This window comes from Peromyscus californicus, unplaced genomic scaffold (assembly GCF_007827085.1).
Source record: "Peromyscus californicus insignis strain IS unplaced genomic scaffold, ASM782708v3 Scaffold_18__1_contigs__length_77618521, whole genome shotgun sequence".
Classification (NCBI taxonomy): domain Eukaryota; kingdom Metazoa; phylum Chordata; class Mammalia; order Rodentia; family Cricetidae; genus Peromyscus; species Peromyscus californicus.
The window spans coordinates 14335516-14356757 of NW_026294480.1; the positions used below are offsets into that span (position 1 = coordinate 14335516).

At 46.6% G+C, this 21242-nt stretch overlaps 1 long non-coding RNA gene across 3 annotated transcripts in view; it reads right to left on the reverse strand.

Annotated features, from left to right (window-relative positions):
• Positions 1-201: 201 nt before the first annotated feature.
• LOC128113399 (uncharacterized) overlaps positions 202-21242 on the reverse strand; it is a 37173-nt gene continuing 16132 nt past the window's right edge. The window contains exons 3-5 of one of the 3 annotated variants that reach the window (XR_008219434.1): positions 16142-16257; positions 5944-6266; positions 202-5813 (exon numbers count right to left, since the gene is read on the reverse strand). This is a non-coding gene — a long non-coding RNA (uncharacterized LOC128113399). Of the gene's footprint in view, positions 5814-5943; positions 6267-13115; positions 13657-15565; positions 15852-16141; positions 16258-21242 lie in introns of those variants that run through there. The other 2 variants (XR_008219435.1, XR_008219436.1) reach the window with 2 other exon arrangements.

Sequence of the window (21242 nt, forward strand, 5' to 3'; positions counted from 1 at the left end):
AGCTGACATGGTCCTCATTTGGCGCTAGAGTTACAGGTGTGTACAGGATGCCCAGTTTTTTACTTTGGTGCTCTGACCCAAATTCCTATTCTCATGATTGCGCAGTACGGAGATCTTAAATGCTGAGCCATCTCTCTAGCCCGTCGGCCTCCCTTAAAGGAACTGGCCCTAGATTAACATTCGACAGGACACAGTCAGATCTCATCTGTGATTTGTGGTGCAGTGGTTAAATTTATTGGTCTTGGAACTACAGTGCCTATGTTTGTATTTTGACAACTCTCCTCACAAACTTGGACAGGTCAGTCATGGAACTGCTCTTTGCTTTAGCCGAAACTATATCAGAGGACCTGCAGTCCAGAGATGCTGTGAGGTTCGATGAGTCAATGCCCAGAGTGCATCCAACAGTAGCTGGCCTATTAGTCAGTATTCCGTATGCCTTAGCTCCTAGTAGCATCAATTTGATATCTTGTGGTGGTATTATGTCCCCCAAAATGTTGTACACCCTAATAAACTTATCTGTGGTCAGAGACAGAACAGCCACTAGATACAAAGGCTAGAAAATGGTGGCACACACGCCTTTAATCCTAGCACTCCAGAAGTAGAAATCCCTCTGGATCTCTGTGAGTTCAAGGCCACATTGGAAATGGCCAGGCATGGTGACACATGCCTTTAATCCCAGAAAGCGAGCCTTTAATCCCAGGGAGTGGTAGTAGAAAGCAGAAAGGTATATAAGGCGTGAGGACCAGAAACTAGCAGCATTTGGCTGGTTAGGCATTTGGCTGGTTAAGCTTTCAGGCTTCTAGCAGCACAGCTCAGCTGAGAGCTATTCAGATATGAGGACACAGAGGCTTCCAGTCTGAGGAAACAAGACCAGCTGAGAAGTTGGCCAGGTGAGGTTAGCTGTGGCTTGTTCTGTCTCTCTGACCATCCAGCATTTCACCCCAATAACTGGCCTCAGGTTTGATCTTATTAATAAAAACTTTTAAGATTCATGCTACAATATCTGATCATCTGTAACATTCTTGGACAACTCCCCCTCCCCCCTGCCGCATTTAGCATGCTCCTTGTTGATGGTGGCTCACAATTTAGTTAGGAGAGAAGAATCAATTCTCTGACTCAAGGTTCTGACAAACGTTCTTCCAAGTGATTTTCAAGATGTGGTTTCCAAAATAGCAGAATCAGTATTGCCCAGCAACTTCATAGAAATGAAAATCTCCATGTAAGATTTATTGAGTCAGAGACACTGAGGATGGGGAGCAGCTGGTGGTGTTCTGATAAAAGCTCAGTAACTAGTTCTTCCGGGAACAAACGCCATATAGTTCTGATTGGTTTAAGTTCTCTTGCAGGTCTGACTTCAAGATTCCAAATGATGTTTTTGAAATATGGAGTTGGGAAGAGATTCATTCAAAGCAGTGCTCCTGAGCTGGCAGGAACAATCTGCTGTCATATCCTGACTGTTCAGTAGTCTTTCCTTTTATTTTGGAGACACAGTTTTCTATGTAATCCAGGTTAGCCTGGAACTCACTATGTGTTCCAGGCTGGCCTTGAACTCACAATCCTCTGTCTGATCCTGGCTCCCGAGTGCCACATGCTGGAATGACAGATGTGCATTGAAGCTTTCCAGGTGATTTTGATGTGTGCATGCCTTCAAGCACCATTATCCTGACTCATCTCCAAAAGATTTGCTTCTCTATATTTGTGATAAGAAAATGTGGTGGAGTGCCTGCCATCCTTTGGCACTAGGATGTCTGGGCACAATCCTAACCTTCACTTGTGCCCCACATGCGGTTGTACACAACTGCACATCACCCATTATAGCTGTTCCAGCTGCGGAGCCGCCGCCGCCAACCGACATGTCACACATTTGAGGTGCTCTGGGGACTTTGACTGCTGCTGAGGGCCTTTGGGTAAGATGATGATGTTCCCATTGCTGCACTGTGTGGGCAGATCTGTAATCCTTCCCTGGGGCTTTGGCACATGATGGACTGTACCTCACAGTGATTATGTGAGGCAGAAAGTGGGTTTTATTGCTAAATTTTATGGGACAGTCATAAAAATGGTCAACATGGTAACTTGCAGAATCTTATTACCACGTTAGGGCCAGGGTGTAGGCAGGAAAAAGCATCACTTTCCCCCTTGAGTTACTAAAACAGATTTGGGTGGAAGGGATCTTAATCATTTCTTCCTGATTACCGCCCCCTCCCCCAATTAGGTCAGCTGGCTTCATGTGTAGAAATGCCGCAGAGGCAGAGGCCAGCTTGGTAAATGTAAGTCCAGAGATATATCCTCCACTCCTCTGGCCTTCTTATTTGCAGGCTGTGTTCACACTCAATGTCCTCACAAGCATCACACTCAATGTTCTCACAGCATCACACCCACTGTTCACACAAGCATTGTACTCAATGTCCGCACAAGCATCACACCCACTGATTTCACAAACATCACACTCAATGTTCTCACAGCATCACACCCACTGTTCACACAAGCATTGTACTCAATGTCCGCACAAGCATCACACCCACTGATTTCACAAACATCACACTCAATGTTCTCACAGCATCACACCCACTGTTCACACAAGCATTGTACTCAATGTCCGCACAAGCATCACACCCACTGATTTCACAAACATCACACTCAATGTTCTCACAGCATCACACCCACTGTTCACACAAGCATTGTACTCAATGTCCGCACAAGCATCACATCCACTGATTTCACAAACATCACACCCTCTGTTCTCACAGGCATTGGCTTTACTACCCAATACAATTACCGGAGAGAGAGAGAAAAGCTTTGTTTCCATGTATCCTTTTGGAGGTCTCAGTCTGTAATTGATTTAGCCTGGTTCTTTTTCCGGGCTGGGTCAAGGTAATACCTCATACAGGGAGCTTGTGGTAGAAAAAAGCTGCTCACCTCTGACCAGGAAGCAAACCACAGACAAAAGACTGGGATCTTGTGCTGTCCCCAGAGGTCAGACTGTCAATGACCTGAAGATCGCCCCCCACACAGCCTTGCCTCTTAAAGGTGCTGCCACCTCCCAATGGTACCATGGAAAGGCAACACAGACCTTTGAGTGACATTTAAGATACAAACTACAACACTGGTCTTCTCTTCTGCTATTTCTTCCTTCTTGATTCCCAGCTCCCAGGCTACCTCCTCCTCTGGTTTGTAAACATATCCTCCATTTTGTCCAGATACCACAGGAAAGTGTGGTATTGGAGAGTTCAGTCCTCATCCAGCCCCAGGAGTGAATCTGATTGCAGCTCTGTTCACCTCAGCATTTTGTCATGGTAGTTATCAGTCTACATGTCTAACATCCCTGACAGTGAATACCAGCTTTATGAGCTAATGAGCCCTTAACATTTGGCCTTTGTTACTGAGCAACTGAAAACCTAATTTTAATTAGTTTAAAAGAGAAATTTCAGGCTGGAGAGAGATAACTAGGCAGACAAGAATACTTGCTATGCAGAAGACCCAGGTTCAGCTCTCAGCACCTCTATGGCAGCTCATAAGCATCTGTCACTCCAGTTCCAGGGGATCTAACACCCTCTTCTGGCCTCCATGGACACTGTACACATGTGGTGAACATGAATACATTCAGGCAAAACATCCACACACATGAAATAAAAATAAAGCTTCATTAAAAATAACTCATCTTCAAACACAAACAAACAAGCAAACACCTTCATTGTAGGCACACACACACACTCTCTTATAAAATAGAAAATACTTTATATGGCTGGTGGCTATCATACTAGATAGCACATAGAGTCTAAAACTGTGATAATTGCATCCGCATGCCAAGGGTCAGCTTGGGAATTACCATGTGAACCAGTCTAAGGATCCATCAGTGAGGGATGGAGATCTGGGGAAGACTATTTTCCTGTTAAAGAGAGGAACGCCCGGAAGCTCAGGCCACCATTACTTCTCACCAGTTCTGTCCTGTCCCTTCCTTTGTTTCTGGGTATGCCCATCGCCATGTGCCCCATGAAAGGTTGCTGCTTGGGAACTGTCTTATAATGCTAAGAAGACACTTCAAATAGGTTAAAAATTGTAAGAACTAACATTCATACAGTCCTCATTCCATGCCGCGTTCTAGATAAGCACTTGGTTGACTTAGCCAATTAATGCTAACAGCAAGGCCACAAGGGAGGTATTATTCTGTCTAGTTGACAGAGGAGGAACTGAGGCTGGGGTGGTAGACAACTCGTGGCATCTTTATAACCCAGGAACACAGGACTTAATCTCAGGGAGATGTGGCCAAGGTTCTGGTCTTTGTTATTACACCACCACTGTCTTCTAAGGCAGGGATGACTGCAGAGAGCCGCACAGCCCTGTTTACCTGTCTCTAAACTTCTTGTCAAGTGAGAGAAGCGCGTGAGCTTCTGTTTGGAGCTACATTAGGTCACACCTGTCGCCTGTACTTTTAGCCTCACACATCCTCGGTGATAATGGGCATTTCGAAAGCGGCTCCATCTCAGTACCTGAGTGACTCAGTCCTCTGCCAAGGGTGGATTCCCTGTAGCTGTTGGCCAGAAACCAGCTCAGCATCAGAGGAAGAAACAGCCATCTGAGGCTGGGGACTGCAGTGGAGCTTGCGGTCCCAAAAGGTGGCGCCCACAAGGGGATTCCATCGGTGTCCTGCTCTAACAAGCCTGCTCTCTAACATCAGCTCCTCACTTATCTCAAAGTGGGAAAAACAAAACAAAACAGGAACAAAATAACTTTGCCCAAAGGTCAGAACAAACCGTCCACTGGTACAGGCTGGCTTTGAGAACATCTCTAAATGGATGCTGAGTTCAATCCTTATGCATTCTGTCTTTATCATCCATCAGGGGCTGGGGTTCTCCAGTATCCCTAACTGTCTTTTGTTAGCATTCAGGATGACTTGATGTTGTGTTTCACTGATAAGTTGACTTTGACATCTAGACTTACAAAAGTGTGGAAATAGATAAATGTCCAGCCCAGTGGGAGGTAAATGTGGACCAAGGGAGATGTTGAGAGCCTTTGCTCAACAGTATGGGATGCAGTGAGCTGGCATGAGACACACTCCCACACGAAGCCGTTGCAGGAAATCGTTTTCCCTCCTCACGGTTGCCAGGATTCTTGCCTGGGCTGACGGATAACCCTTCCTTCATCCATTCCCAGTTGCCTTCTCCTTCCCTGCTGCTCCTGTTGCCTGAGTCATGGACATGTTACTCTCTGCTGACCCTGAGAGCCCGTTATTAAAGGTAGGCTTGCCCCTTCATCCTCAACGGACAAACGGAAAACACAGGGAAGAGGGAAAAGCAGAGACGGGAGGCTTACAGTACAGCCATGCTGAGAAGAGGAAGGAGGTTTAGTGACTCCTCACATTCATCTTTCAGGGTCCTGACATGAGGTTTAGGTTTAACATGAGGTATTCCTATCTAAGCCAGTCTTGTCAAGATGTGCCCCTGGTCATCACTATTTCAGCTTCAAGATCCTGAAAGGCAGTCTGATGGTTTGTCTCTTCCAGGGAGACCAGCTCCTCCTTCGGCACCAGACTTCAGCCTTTTCCTCCCGCCAGCATGAGACTCCTGGGGAAATTTCAGTCCCTTGGGGCCATTCACTCAATGGTTTGATAGTAAAAGGGAGTGTCTTTATCAAATATCTTTTCTCCTGCCAGGATGTCACATCCAGCATAGGCTCAAGTGGAGACAGAGCTGCAATAGCATGAGGGGGCTTAATTCCAGAGGAAGGGAAGATGAATATTGTCTGCAGAGAGTCCCTGGGCCTGTCCCTCAGCACAATCTTCTCTCTTTCCTCCACTCAGAGTTACGGAGTATATCCTGTGTACAAAACATGGGGGATACAAGCATATGTTATTTATTCCCAGGAGACAAAGCAAATGACTTGAGCCCCCCTCCCCCGAGTTCTATTTCAGGGTCTTTTTCAGTGTATTTAAACTCCATGCATCACCTTCGTATCAAAGCTTCAAGACAGGTAGGTTAGCCGTCACAGTCTCATTCCTATGAAGAACGGACATCAAATGATGTTCTCATGAAAGGTGAGCCGTGGCAGAATCAGCTCCCAAAGCTGCATCTTCTGACTCATCACCCTCCTGAGTCATCTGACGTCAGAGCCTGGCCTGGGCAGGCCCGTCACTGAAGTTATCCCCCGGCTCTGCCACAGAAATCTCCAGGGTCCTTGTCTTCCTTGTGCCAGGAGCCCTGCACAGTGGAGAAAGGAGTACTACCCGCATCCTGCAAGAGCCTTCCAGTTAGCCTTTGAAGTACAGAAGCCTGGGATCAAAGGGAACATTTTTTTGAACTCAGTATTTGTCCTTGATCCGCTACAAACCTTAATTTAATTAGCAACATAAACTTTGTAAAGACATCAGTTTCTTAACTTGGTTTAACTGATGCCATTTCTTTTAGTTATAAGTAACTCAGACCAAATATGGGAGAGATATAAATGAACACAATAGACTATGTAATACTTCTAGCTCCTGAGTATGTCTGGTGGTACTCACTCAAACGCGTAAGCCTGTCATGCTTTGATGAGTAATGAGTTATGGTGGGAAATATTTTGGATTCAGCTATTAACTTTTGTTCCAGAAAGGCAAGCTTCCCAGATTCCTTGATGCTTGAAATGATAGTATTTTTGGAAGGAGCATGCTAACATTGTGATGTAGTCCTTAAATCAGGCATTTTAAGAGTATCAAAGCATTCCATCTTTATAGGGGTCTGTGACACAGGTGTTCCTTTTTCTAGGTCAAAGAATGGATTTCCCATGTTCACACAATCTAGATTTTAATCCATGAGAGCAGAGGCCAACCAACCCCTGATGTGGTTTAGTGGCTCCTGGTAACTTCTGACCTTGGGAAAACCATCCAGTCTTCTCTTTGCTTGAGAACTGAAGAAAAGTCATCCTGGAACTTACAGTCTCTGAAAAACCACACATCCCAAGCCATGGTCTCTGGGGAGAGTGACCTTTTCGCTTACTCTTACAAACAAGGGTGTGTGTGTGTGTGTGTGTGTGTGTGTGTGTGTGTGTGTGTGTGTGTGATTATTGTGTGTAGTGTGTATGTGTTTTTAATATGTACTTATCAGTGTGGGTGAGTGCACATGTGTCTTAGTTACTTTTCTATTGCTGTGTCAAGACACCATGACTGTGGCAACTTATAGAACAAAGAGTTTATGGGGTCTCACAGTTTCAGAGGGTGAGCCCATGACAATCACGGTGGCCAGCATGGTGGCAGGCAGGCAGGCATGGCACTGGAGCAGAAACTGAGAGCTTACATGTTGAGACAACAATAATGAGGTAGAGAGAGGTGCAGGGGGTGGTGGTGAAGAGAGAGAGAGAGAGAGAAAGAAAGAGGTGGGGTAGACTTTCCATCCATCTTCCCAGGGTCTGCATTCATTGTAGAGAGATCTACCATAAGCATTTACTTTAGGGAGAATTCCATGGGGAGGTGGAGACCTTGCTGGCCAAGGTTTCATTGGCCTTGAGCAATGCCTTGTAAAACCTATGTTTGTAGCTGTAGACGTGGACAGTATTTTGGGTTGGTCATTTGAGTTCGCCAGATCCCATAATGCATGGTTTCACGACTCTGGTCATAAATGACAAGGTAAGACCATGAGCTAAAATTAGGGCTTCCTGCTTCTATTTTTCACTTTCATTTTCACCTTCTAATGACCCCATTGAAACTCTGTAAAGCATGGGCTAACGTAAATGGTAATTTGTTCTTCTTAAGTCAGGGCATGCTCTTAAAACAAGGCAATAAAGGAAGGAAGGAGGGAGTGGAATGAAGGAAGGAGGAAGAAGAAGTAGAGGAGGAGGAGACGTTTGGGGAGGAGGAAACCCATGCTCCCTGACTCCAAACAGAGGTCAGTTCTGACACCTTAGGCTGCCCTAGAATTGTCTCCATTCATTCATCCTAAAATGACTCTTCACAGGTCTTTGTCTTTCAACAGTCTGCCATGTCCATCCCCTGACTTGGCTGGAGTTTTCTGAAATCTATGGGACATGTATTTCCCTCCCTCTGCCCCTCGCCCTTCCCACCACTGCCATCATTTCTTCGGCTTGGAAACCTCTAAGCTTCTTACTGGAATTTGCTGCATGAGGTTAAAACCCCAACAAGCAAAATGGGATCTTGGCATAAATCATCAGTCTGGTGTTAGAGTCACATTCAGAATAACTTACAATGAAACAGATTGCCTGGTAATGAGGCTCCTAATGATTTCTCTGAAATCTTAATTGAAATGATTACTCTAGAGGAGTGTTGCCAAACGAAGAGCATGTAATTTGTAATAAAAACTATTTCAGTGTGGGATGAAACATGAGGACAAACATGGAGGGAACAGGGAACGTGCTCTGGCTTGCAATGAACTTCACTCTTCTTCCCTCCCCTTTCCCTTTCTCTCCCTCCCTCCCTCCCTCCCTCCCTCCCTCCCTCCCTCCCTCCCCCTCTCCCTCCCTCCCTCCCTCCCTCCCTCCCTCTCCCTCCCTCCCTCCCTCCCTCTCCCTCTCTCCCTCTCTCCCTCCCTCCCTCCCTCCCTCCCTCCCTCCCTCTCTCCCCCTCTCCCCCTCTCCCTCCCTCCCTCCCTCCCTCCCTCTCTCCCTCCCTCCCTCTCTCCCTCCTCTTTCCATCCCTTTATTCCTTCCCATATCTACTGAATACAGTTATCACAGTCAGTGGATGTTTGCTGACTACTGAAACTGGATAATGGGCACAGAGACTAACAGTCTCTTCCTTCATTCTGTTGTCTACACTTGACACTTTCAATAATAATAGAAGACAATTTGTCAGGGTCATAGTTTGCTGCAGTGGCTCAAGGTGACCGTACTCCTTATGAGAGATAGCGTGGGCCTGTATCAAACACAGAGATAAGAGTAACCTACTGTCGTTCCTTGGGGTCAAGGCTGTCTTAGAACTCTGGAATCCCCCTCAGTTACCCAGAACCATCTGCTGAGATGGACCACCTCCAAAAATAGACTGCTTACTTGGGCGAATCTTTATTGCATCGCCTCCTTTTTTTCAAACCTGGGGCCAGGGATGTCCCAGAAAAAAATGAAAACAAACAAGTAACAAAAGAAGAAGAAGAAGGAGAAGGAGAAGGGGAAGGAGGAGGAGGAGGAGGAGGAGGAGGAGGAGGAGGAGGAGGAGGAGGAGGAGGACAAGGAGAAGGAGAAGAAGAAGAAGAAGAAGAAGAAGAAGAAGAAGAAGAAGAAGAAGAAGAAGGAAGAAAGAAAGAAAGAAAGGAAGGAAGGAAGGAAGAAAGAAAGAAAGAAAGAAAGAAAGAAAGAAAGAAAGAAAGAAAGAAAGAAAGAAAGAAAAAGAAAGAAAGAAAGAAAGAAAGGAAAAGGAAGGAAAAGCGAAGAATGTCCAAGAGGAATGACTGGTCTATTACAATGTTAGTGGTGCTAACATGTAGTGGTTGTTTTCAACTTTAAAGAGCCACCCAGGAGAACGGAACAGAGTAGGGGAATGGCATCTAATTTAAGAGCATTTTCCTTGGAGACTTTTACAAGGCCCTTTCCTGGAACCTTCAAACCACGCTCCCAAACCGTTTTACCATGTTCCAGCCTAGCAGGGCCAGGCGCGGCGGCGGGAGTACAAGATGATTGGGAAGGCCTGTGGCATACAGTTAGTGGCTGGGTGTGTGAGACGGTTCCCAAGTAGAAATCTGACCAAAGAGACAGGCAGGAGACAGAAGAACAGACCAAAAGCAGTGATCCTGAGATGACTCATGCGGCTGCCACATTACTTCCCACCTTACCCAGGGGGCTGTGGGTACAGTTTGAGGCTTTTGACATTGTAATTACTAGGTCTTGCTCTTTCGGGGGAGTGCCTTGTCCTACCTATTCCAAATAAGCAGCGTGTTCAACCACACTCCAAGCAAATGGTTCTGTTTTGGATTTTCCAGGGAAAAGAGGAATGTACTCCGGGCACATTGTTTACCTCTCCTGCTGCACCAGGGTAAACTTCCTAGAGCGGCTAATTTTCCTGTGAGGTTTGGCAGTCCCAGGTCACCAGCAGTGGGGATCAATGCTCCTCCCTTCTTCCCTGAGTCTGTGGCCCCTGCATTCCTCTTCTGCCTGATACCCACACACTGTCCCCCGGCAGTGTCCTGGCATCTTCAGGGACAGGGAAACAGCAGGACTCTTGAGGGACCCTGGGTGCTGGTGAGTGGTACTGGGCCTGTGCATCCCTGCGCACCCCTGCCTCCCAGCATCACTGGAGTTCTGCCACCCTCAGCTGTCACCCCTGCTTTCCTGGGGACTCCTGTACTCTTACTCCTTTATTCCTTGGGGCATATCCGTTTTCTGTCCCCATTCTTTCTGAAGTCCCTTCTGTGGGCTCTCCCATCTTCCCTTTGACCAAATTTCCTCCACTGGGCTGGGTATGTGCATTCTATCAACAACCCACGGTCACTTCCTGTCTGTTATGCTCTGTTATGTTATGTATGTGCTCTGTTGAGAATTCCATGGTTTGTGATGCTTCTTGTATCCCTTCACCCTCACTATGTGTGAGATTCTGGTGACTAGGTCCTGACACCTCCAATTCAATTAAGTGGTGGTGGCTGTGTGTGTGTGTGTGTGTGTGTGTGTGTGTGTGTGTGTATGCTCACACTAAGTACTCTGGCTACCACAGCTGAGACTTGAGTTCCAATTTTGATTTTGTCCATCTTTGGGTTATTTCCTTCATGTGTTTAGGTTTGCTAGCTCTTTTCTGAAACGTGGTTCACAGAATCTTCCTATGATACAGTATTTGGAGGATTCCACAAGAAGATGCATTCAAAGTGTTCAGCATGTGTTGGGTCTAACCTGAGCCGGGTCTAACCTGAGCAGCGTTGACTATTATCATACTTCGTCTGCTGGCCTTCCTTCTTAATTCACCATCAACTGAGGGATTTCCCATGTTCTTTGGACCTGCACATCCATCTTTAATTTTTTTAAACATTTATTGATTTTAATATGTGTAGGTGGCGCAAGGGTGTGCAAGGGTGTTGTGGTGGTCATATGAAAACCAGGGGACAACTTGCAAGAGTTCTCTCCTTCCATCATGCAGGTTCTGGGGATCAAACTCAGATTGTCAGACTTGGTGGCAAAAGTCTTTACCTGTGTGCCATCTGGATGACCCCCAACACAACCGTTTCTCATGAGAGTTCCTGCCTTCCTTATTCCCAGGACGTGCAGCTCCCACACACGTCTTTTCTACTTTCTAGCAATTGTCTAGCTCCAGCCCCACAGGTTTCTTAACTCCTCTCTTCTCCCTGTTGGTAGTGATTCTCTCCTGTTCCTTGCATCCTTATCTGGCCTCATCCTGCATCATCAATCTTGCCGGGAGTTTGCGTTCCCTGAGATCAACAGAGACTGTGATGTGTCTCTGATTCATCTTGCCCGAGTGTCATGTCTATTCTGTGGTTATAGCTCCAGTAATGACTCCATTCTATGGGATTGTATGGGGCTGAACCACTCCCCAAAGCTGCCTTTCAAAGCCCCAAGCTCGATGACATGTGGAGTACCTGATCATCTGCCACTCATCAGGAGACTAGGCCCTAGGTCACAAATGCCTTTGATCACACGGGGTGAATTGTGTAGGGTGTGTGCTTGGTAGTGGAGGTGAGATGACACTTTTCATAGAGATTTTTACTGTCTGAATTGTGTGTGGAGTTTGGATGAGAAATGGCAGAGTTGTGGGAAAACTCCACATGGGCTTATATTCCTATGATTTTCTTTAGTTTCTCCTGAATTTTGTTTAGTGCGTTTAGGAACGCAAGTGTGTTGCAACTCTGCAGAAGCATACAAGGACAAGGGACTCTACTATCTGGAGAGACTGTACCAGGGATATTGTTCTCGTTTGGGTCAGACCCCCAAGGCAGGACTCCAATGGGAGACAGCATGCCTCTGGCAGAGAGAACGCTGAGCACCAATTAAGAAGTTCTGAGTGGCCGGGCGGTGGTGGCGCACGCCTTTAATCCCAGCACTCGGGAGGCAGAGCCAGGCGGATCTCTGTGAGTTCGAGGCCAGCCTGGGCTACCAAGTGAGTCCCAGGAAAGGCGCAAAGCTGCACAGAGAAACCCTGTCTCGAAAAACCAAAAAAAAAAAAAAAAAAAAAAAAAAAAAAAAAAAAAAAAAGAAGTTCTGAGTGACCATGGTGCAGAGATAAGCCTAGATAAATTGGCTAAGGACTTCCCTGTATCAGGGACAGGTGGAGCCAGGACACGAGGGGACAAGTCTTAGCTCTGCTGCGCCTGCTCCTTCCAATTGCTCTGAGGGTGGAGTGGTTTTTCCACAGAACGGAATAGGCAGAAAGAGAAATTCTTGTACGTAGTGGAACACGTGAGCATGGCCATGTCCTCAGACTATGCTGTTTGAAATCTATCAATTCTCGGAAGCCAGAGACATTTCTGTCTAAGCTATGTACCTAAATGCATTCTAGGAAATTCATTGTCAGGATAGCAGGTTTGCCCTTCCATGAAGGCTGCAGATTCATGTCTGTAACCCTGGATGGTATCGTCTACTTCACACATAGGCTATACGGTACAGTCGTCAGTTTCTAAATTACAGCGGTGCATCCCTAACTGCCGTGTGCTGTGGGCAGTTGTAACCCACTAACAACACCAGATGAGGAATTTTTCAGCTCTGCTGAGTCTTCCGGGACCCCCGTTCCATCCGCCTGCCATCTATCATCGACCAAAGTCCTCAGGTGGCGTGTTATCGTACACAAAAGATCTCCCAGAAGCAGCTTCTTATTGGCGGTCGTTTGGGAACATTTATTCATTCTTGTAAGGGGAAATTAAGACTAGAACATAGTTGTGTGATATAGGGAGCTGGAGAACCGGCCTCCCGAGCTCTGTTCACCCACTGTAAGGCTGTGTGACTGAGAGAGGAAACACCTCTTCTCTGCATTCTCAGAGCTCTTTCGTCTTTTTCTACTTTTCCCCTCCCTCCTTCCCTCCTTCCCTCCCTCCCTCCCCCTCTCCCTTCCTCCCTACCCTCTCCTCCTCCACCACCTCCTCCTTTTTTCCTGTATAACAGATTGAACCTGGAACCACACACTTGTTAGGAAATGACCTATATCCACTGTCCAAATACCTTTCTCTTATTTCCCCCTTTTTGCCACCGTGAAGAACAAGAAAAAAAAAATACAGCAAATACTTTGGGTGACTCAAGGGAACACAGTCGTCTGAAATGCCCACCAGACTGTGTGGTGCTTAGGTCTTAAGGAGACCTGCAAAGTAACTCACGTGGCTCCAGAAATCACCATGAGCGGTTCACTTGGAGAGAAATAAAAGCAATGCTCTCTGTTAAAAATAACTGGGGTTGAATAGAGAGGAGGGGGAGACCGGGAGACAAGCACAGAGAGAATTCCCAGGGACCTTGGGTTAGTTAAGTGTCTCTTTGCAGGCGTTCTTCAGTTCCATTGACCTTTTCTGACTTGGGTGGACAGCGTTCTGGGGCTGCCAGAACAAATCCCACAAGCTGGGCGGCTTAACAACAGAACCCTAAGTTCTCACAGTCCCAGAGTCTGGATCAAGACCCGGGAGGGGATGTCTCCGGAGGCTTGCAAGCAGTCTTTGTCAGCACTTCCCTCCTGACTCCTGGCTGGGCTGTCAGCGGGCGGCTCCTGGTTTGTAGACATGCCACTCCAGTCTTCGCCTCTGTTACCCCAGGGCGTGTCCCCTGCTCAGAAAGACATCAGTCACGTGGGACCAGGACTCTCCCTGACCTCCTTCTAACTTGATGACATCTGCGAAGACCCGCGTTCCAAATAGCACCACCCTCACAGGAAGGGGCAGTTGGGATGTCGATGCAGTTTGGAATGCTGTCCAGAGCACAGCTCTGACCCAGTGAACAGAAGTGTGTCCCTGGCCCCAGGCACTGGGGAGTTCTCCGTGAGAACAATGCCTCCAAAGGCAGGAAAGGCCGGCCTGCAGCGAGCTTTGCGCATCCTCAAGTGTAGATAGATAGGCTGAGCTTTGTGTGAAATGTCTGTCCTGGTTTCCGTTTGCCTTGTCCTAGCCCTCGGGTGTTCAACTCCTAGGCTAGGAGTCTATTTTTAGCTTAGTGAATATATGTTTTGAAAATGACTAATGAAAAAAAAAAATCATCTGCTTTGGACTGAATCAGAGCGTGAGTGTCTGGTCTCCGCCGCTACTTTTCTTCACGTCCCTCTGCGTCAGCTACAAGGAAAATGCCTACTTGACCTTTTTTTTTTTTTGTTTTGTTTTGTTTTGTTTTGTTTTGTTTTGTTTTTGAGTATCAGCAGAGGTGGGGTGGGGTGGCCAGAGACTGGGATGTTTTCCTCTGGGCAGAGCCACAAACCTGACATTTACAAGACCCTCGTGTTATCTCAGGCCTGAAGTCTGGTACGCATTCTTGGGCTGCCTCGGGTGTCCTGATCACATCCACACTGACCTTAGATTAGGGCCAATTCCGCACACGTGAGTCAGCTACTTTCTAGCTACTGCGGCCAGAATATGACTTTTTTTTTCAGGAGTGTCTTGTGAAATCGTCTTGCTAAGTCTGAGAAACAGTGGCATTTCATTTTTCAGAAACAGTTCCTTTTTGGCAGTGTTAATAAAATGATCCATGTTTACCCATTTGACTTTGTTCTGGAGGTTTTTTTTTTTTAAACTCCAGTGCCCCCTAGCGGTCATCCTGTGTTACTCATGGTTGTTCTGGTTGATCAATTTTCACTTTTGGGTGACATTGAGTCTTGACTTCGCCTCTTGTTTTGTTTCACCCACAAGTAAAGCTCAGCACTGGATTTCAGTACATGATTTGAAGTGTGTGAATGTAAAATCCACGCACAAACCCTGAATTTCCTCTTCCTCCTCGGGGGAGAAGGGATCCCAGCGAAAGGAAATGTAAAATGGGTGCATGAGGAACTCGCCATGGAGACTCGAACTGTTGCCGATGGCATGATGCAGATTCCCAGAAAACCACCATGCAACACGAAGCTTTAAAACTATGATTTAGAAAAAAAAAATCAAAGCAGGATGTGAAATCACTGTGATTTCACAAATCAAATTCCATGTGAATTTGACGTCTATTTTATGCCGGAGGGCCAGCAACAAGAATCCAGCTTTAGCTGGAGGTCATTTCTTGACTGCTTTGCCCTTCTCCCACACTGGGCAGGTTAGCACAAGCTTCTGACCCCCCGGCTGTTCCCTCTCTGTTGGTTGGGCAGTGGGCACAGTCAAATGAGCCGAGAAGTGGGGTGGGGCGAGAGTGGGGTGGGGCGTGGCCAGAGAGGAGGATGTTTTCATGTGGGCAGAGCCGCAAATCCGACTGATTTGACTACTGGTTTTGGATAACGGCAATGTAGAGAGTTGAACGTTGCCCTCTAAAGATATATCCCCAACCTAATCTCCAGAATATATAAACATCAAAGTTCCTGGGATGGGGAAGTTATTGATCACTTGTGTGCGTCCTGCATCCATGACAGGAACCCTCTTTAATCCCAGCACTCGGGAGGCAGAGCCAGGCGGATCTCTGTGAGTTCGAGGCCAGCCTGGACTACCAAGTGAGTTCCAGGAAAGGCGCAAAGCTACACAGAGAAACCCTGTCTCGACAAACCAAAAAAAAAAAAAAAAAAAAGACACATGTGTGATGTGAAGAAGGAGGATTGGCTCGACGTGGCCAGGAGCCAAGGAATGCTGATCGCTGCTGGAAATGCTGATGGCCAGCAGGCGAGAGCGAAGGAGACGTCCTCCCTGAACAGCCATGCTGACACTTCGACTTCTGGCCTCCAGGCCTGGAGGAACACTGTTGTCGCTTGGAGCAACCGAGTTGCTGGAACTTGTTACAGCAGCCACAGAAGGCTGCAGCAGTCTTCACTGTGCTGGGACTGTGTTCGACACATTTCCTGATATCTGACAGTCATGATTTTTATGTTTAATGCTACTTCCAACTGCCAACATTAGACAATTATTACATGCATGTACGAATGTATAGGGGTGTGATATGTGTGGAAGGCAGAGGGACTTGCAGGAATTGGGCCTTTTGTTCCGCATGTGGACCCTGGGGACAGAACTCACAGCATCAGACCCGGGGGCAAGTGCCTTTACCCACTGAGCCATCTTGCTGCCCCCTCCCAAGCCTTTTTACCCCCCCCCCCCCATCTTGAGTCATCAAGCTCAGTCGGGCTGTGCATTTCACTCACTGCATTTTATTTGTGGAGCTCCAGTTACACAATGGGTTGTTGGAGTGTGGTACTTGATCAATTATCTCTGCCAGTTCACGTCTAGCCCTGGAGACCTGTGTGCCTTTACCAGCCAGCTGAAAAGAAACAGATTTATTCTAGCTTCACACATGCTGGAACAAAATGCTAGAGGCTGTAGAGAATGGAACAGTCTGATGTCTGAAGAGGAATCAGAGTCAAGTGGCGCTTCCGAGCAATGGCACTGGCGTACGTCTTAAAAGCTGCTCATGTGACAGACTTTATTTCCAGTCTACAACCACTAAAAAGGCTTGGTAAGTTCACATTGTACAGTTCTCATGTTTGAACTAAGACACAGGGCAAAGACAGCTGGTGGACTAGACTGTGGTCCTCCTGGCACCCAATCCATCCTGGGAAGAAGCCTTTGAAAGCAGAAGGGAGGGGAGGAGGCGCAGGAGGAGGAGGAGCAGGAGGAGGAGGAGCAGGAGGAGGAGGAGCAGGAGGAGGAGCAAGAGGAGCAGGAGGAGGAGGAGCAGGAGGAGGAGGAGCAGGAGGAGGAGAAGCAGGAGGAGGAGCAGGAGGAGGATGAGGAGAGAATAGTGGGAGAGGTAGACAGGTGCCCCAAGGATGCCTTTGGTCTCTGCCCTCCTGAGGGGTTGGAGTTCGTCTTTGGCACTATCTACGTGGTCTCTCTGGGCTTGGGAGGACAAAGAGGCAGATCCATGCAGTTAGTGTGTGGTTAGGAGACTTTCTGGGTTGGAATCCAGCTTTACTACTTGGGGGTGGACAAGGTCTCTCTCTTCTCTTGGCCTTCATCCCTGCTTCTATGAAATGCCTATGATAAGTTTATTTTTATAAGGTACTATGGCCGTGGTTGAGGGAGATAATGTAGGCAACGTTCTGAGGCTGGTTTCTGGACACAGGAGCCGCCTTAGAGCTGTCAGCTGCCACTCACACGTTTATGCTTTAACTATCTGATTAGTATGAGACTCCTTGAAACCGAACCTGAACTTCTATAATTTAGATGATTTCCTCTAAGAGGATCACAACAGCATTGACACCTTGTGTAACCTTGAAAGTAGGGTTCCAAACAGGATTGTGTTGGTATTGTGCTGTGTGCTGTAGGTAGATACACTCGAGGACACTGTGCTGTGTGCTGTAGGTAGATACACTCTCAGGACACTGTGCTGTGTGCTGTAGGTAGATACACTCGAGGACACTGTGCTGTGTGATATAGGTAGATACACTCGAGGACACTGTGCTGTATGCTGTAGGTAGATACACTCGAGGACACTGTGCTGTATGCTGTAGGTAGATACACTCGAGGACACTGTGCTGTGTGCTGTAGGTAGCTACATTGTCAGAGACTTAGCAACAAATTGCTCTCCCTTATTAAACTAACCTCTTGTTTCATTCTTTGATTCATTACAGAATTTATCAAATTCTGCCTTTACTTAAAACTTTATTCGGGCAGAGAGGTGGCTAGTGGTTGAGAGCTCTTGCAGCTCTTGCAGAGGGTGTAAGTTTAGTTCCCAGCTCACACATCAGGTGGCTGAACCACCTATAACTATGGCTCCAGGATCCAATGCCCTGCTCTGGCTCCTGTGAACACCTGCACATATGTGGCCTATCTCTCCCCTGCCACATGCATGTAAATGGATATAATCAAGTACGCTTTAAACATTTCATGAGTGTGTGAGTGAACAAATGATGGATTTCGTAATGACATTTCCAAAAGTGTTGTGTTCCTTGACTGTATTCTCTCCCCTTCACCCTTCCCTAACCCCTCTCCTCCAGTAGTCCCCTCACTCTGTCCAATAATTTCCATTCCATTTTCCTGGTGTGTGTGCGCGCTTGTGTGCAGGCATGTGTGTGTGTGTGAGATAGTGAGAAGGGGGGGGGAGGGAGATACCTAGGTTTCGCATATGAGAGAAAATATCTAAAAACTTGTCTTTCTGCGTCTGTCTTGTTTTCTTCAGCAGGATGATCTTCGATTCCATCCATATTCTTGCAAGTGACATAATTTTATTCTCCTTTAAGGCCTAAATAAACTCCACTGTGTATACATACCACATGTTTATTTTGTGTGTGTGAGTGGAGGCGGTTGGGGGGGCACATGTGTCATTTCCTGCCTGTGGCAGTAAGAGAGCAACCGGGTAGGGTCAGTTCTTGCCCTGAACCATGTGGGTCCCTGGGATTGAACTCAGGTCTTCAGCCTCGATGGCAAGAACCTTTATCTACTGAGTCATCTTGTTGGCTCCCTGGATTCAGATAGGCATTCTGAATAGGGTGAGATAGACTCGAGGTGTAGACCTGCAGTTCCTGGATAACTAAAGATGCTGAATGTATTTTTGAATGTATGTATTGATTTTACGTCTAATCTATCATTTCTTCCAGGACTTTATAAAAGCTGCCTGTCGGGGTTTTGACTGTTATTTAAGCTAAAATATGATGTAGGCCATATTTTATGACCTGCAAACAATAAAAGTTTAAACAAAGGATACTAGTAGACGAAAGTTCATCAAGCAGTTGGATTCACTGCCCAGGCAATACTATTCCAGTCAGAGGAAAGAGTGCTCACTGGGGCCTTGCCATTATAAAGGAAGACTTGGAGGGAGATGTGATCTGCCTGGCTTTCCTCTGAAAGGCAGGGTTGTCTATTTGAGAATGCCAAGGGCTACTGAAAGAATTCATCAGAGGCAAAAATATAACACCCTGGAGGTAGGGGTAGTGAGTAATTGACTTAGATTGAAGTCTAGATCCTGGGGTACACTTTGGATCCTAGAGAGGACACCTAATCACCTGACCTCTAAGGTGAGGGAGAGTCCAGGTTCTTGGGGTCTTGGAAACCAGGCTTAAGTGTGGGAGCACCATGGGGAGTATGGTTCCCATAGAGATGCATGTCTATCCCAACGACACACAAAATGGGCAGCAATAAGTACCTATCCCCAACATCAGATGCAGACAGTGGTACTGTGCCCCGCCTGTGTTAGATGGCCAAGGAGTGTGTGCATTGTCCCAAAGTGACATGGTTAGCGTGGTGGCCCTCTCGTCACTTCCCATGTATTGTCATGTATTGCAGGTCATATTTTATCATTTCTGTTCTGTCTTCCCAGTTGGACTGGAAGTTCCTCACTGAAGAGCTCATGTCTGATCATTTGTCTTAGTCAGTGTTCTATTGCCGTGATGAGACACCACGACCATGGCAATTCTTAAAAAAGAAAGCATTTAATTGTGGCTTAATGCATTTATCTAAATTGTTCTATTGTCAATAAAAACTCGGGAGGCAGATATTGGACTAAAAATCTGATAGACAAGAAAGTGGTAGAGGAACAACCAGCTGACCCGCTCTCCTCACTTCCCAGATCAAAAAGGCCTTGCAAATTCCAAGTCCCTCCCTTCCCTTTCCTGTGTGTCTCTCTATCCATATTCCTGGCTTCTCTATGGTCACTGACTCCAGCCCTGATTCAAGATTAACTTTATTAATAGTCTCGGAGTGTCACAGGGTGATCAAATATCCTGCAACAGGGGCTTGTTTATGGTTTCAGAGGTTTAGCCCACTTTCATTATGTTGGGGAGTGTGGCAGCACACAGGCCGACATGGTGCTGGAGGAATAGCTGAAAGTTCTACATCTGGATCCCCAGGTAGCAGGAGAAATGAGCCACTGGGCCTGCCTTGGGCTTTTGAAACCTCAAAGTCCACCCCTAGTGACATAATTCCTTCAACAAGGCCACACCTCCTAATCCTTCCAGTGGTGCTACTTTAAAAACATTCAAATATGTGAACCCATGGGGACCATTCTTCTTCAAAATACCATATAATTCCTTCTTAAATGACTAACCTTAAAAACTCACAGTGCTGGGGCTGGTGAGATGGCTCAGTGGTTAAGAGTGCTAGCTGCTCTTCCATAGGTCCTGAGTTCAATTCCCAGCACCCACCTGGCAGCTCATGACTGTAACTCCAGTTCCAAAGGATCTGGTACCCTTGCACAGACATACATGCAGGCAAAAATGGCAATGCACATAAAAATAAGTCATTTTAAAAATCCATGGCTAATTGCACATGTGAAGCATTTATCTAGTAATCTTTATCAATAAAAAACTGAGAGTCAAATATTGGGGTAAGACCCTGAAAGATCAGAGAAGCAGGTGAGCAGCCACAGTCACTTCCTTCCTCTCCCGTTCCTCTGAGATCCTCTCTCAGCCCCGCCTTACCACTTCCTGTCTCCTCTCTCTACAGTCCTCCAAACCTCTATGGTCAGCTAGTGGCTAGCTCTGCCCTCCGACTCCAAGCAAGCTTTATTTGTCAGAACACAATAAAAACATCACACAACACACATAAGTTAATGTACTACCTTTACAGAAAAGCTCAAATGCAAAGCAAAATTCTCTACTCATTCCTTTTCATTTTTCTTTCCACCTTCCTTAGGACATTTCCCTTCTATTCTTAGTAGATGCTCCTGGATAATTCCTCTGTGTTCTACCTTTCTCCCTCTGGTTATTAGGTTGTCACCTGGACATGTTTCCCATGCGATTTCTGTTATGGGATAGGAGTCCGGTATTCTCAGTTGGGCATGGTGACTCTTATCTGTAATGCCAGCGCTTGGTCATCCTAGACTACATGGTGAGTTCGAGGCTATCCTGAAATCTTGCCTCAACAATTAAAAATAAAAGGAAGAAAGATCGGTGTGTTCAGCACCATCAAGGGTTAAGTGACCATACACTGAAAGCTCTCAAACTGTGAGATAAAAAACTCAACTCCCCCCTTTTTGAACCTTCTTTTAAATCGACTATTTAAGGTATTTTTGCCCAAAAAAAGGAAAGCCAACTACCACATAAGAGCCCTCCCTCACAGGCTGCACACCTCCAACCTTGCTCGTTTCCTGATGAGTTTTCTGACGTTGCTGTAGGGGCCAGTACCCTTTTTGGATGGCTTCCTTCCTCTTGATTTTGACTGGATTAACAGAGTCCTTAAAAAGAAAAAAGGCTGAAGAGGCCTGATTTTCCTTTTTTTTTTTTTTGATGGGCAGATGGGGGGTGAAGTACAAGTGTAGGAACAAATCTGTAGCCCAATCTTCCTGGGTTGGAGTTTGCCATCCTGACT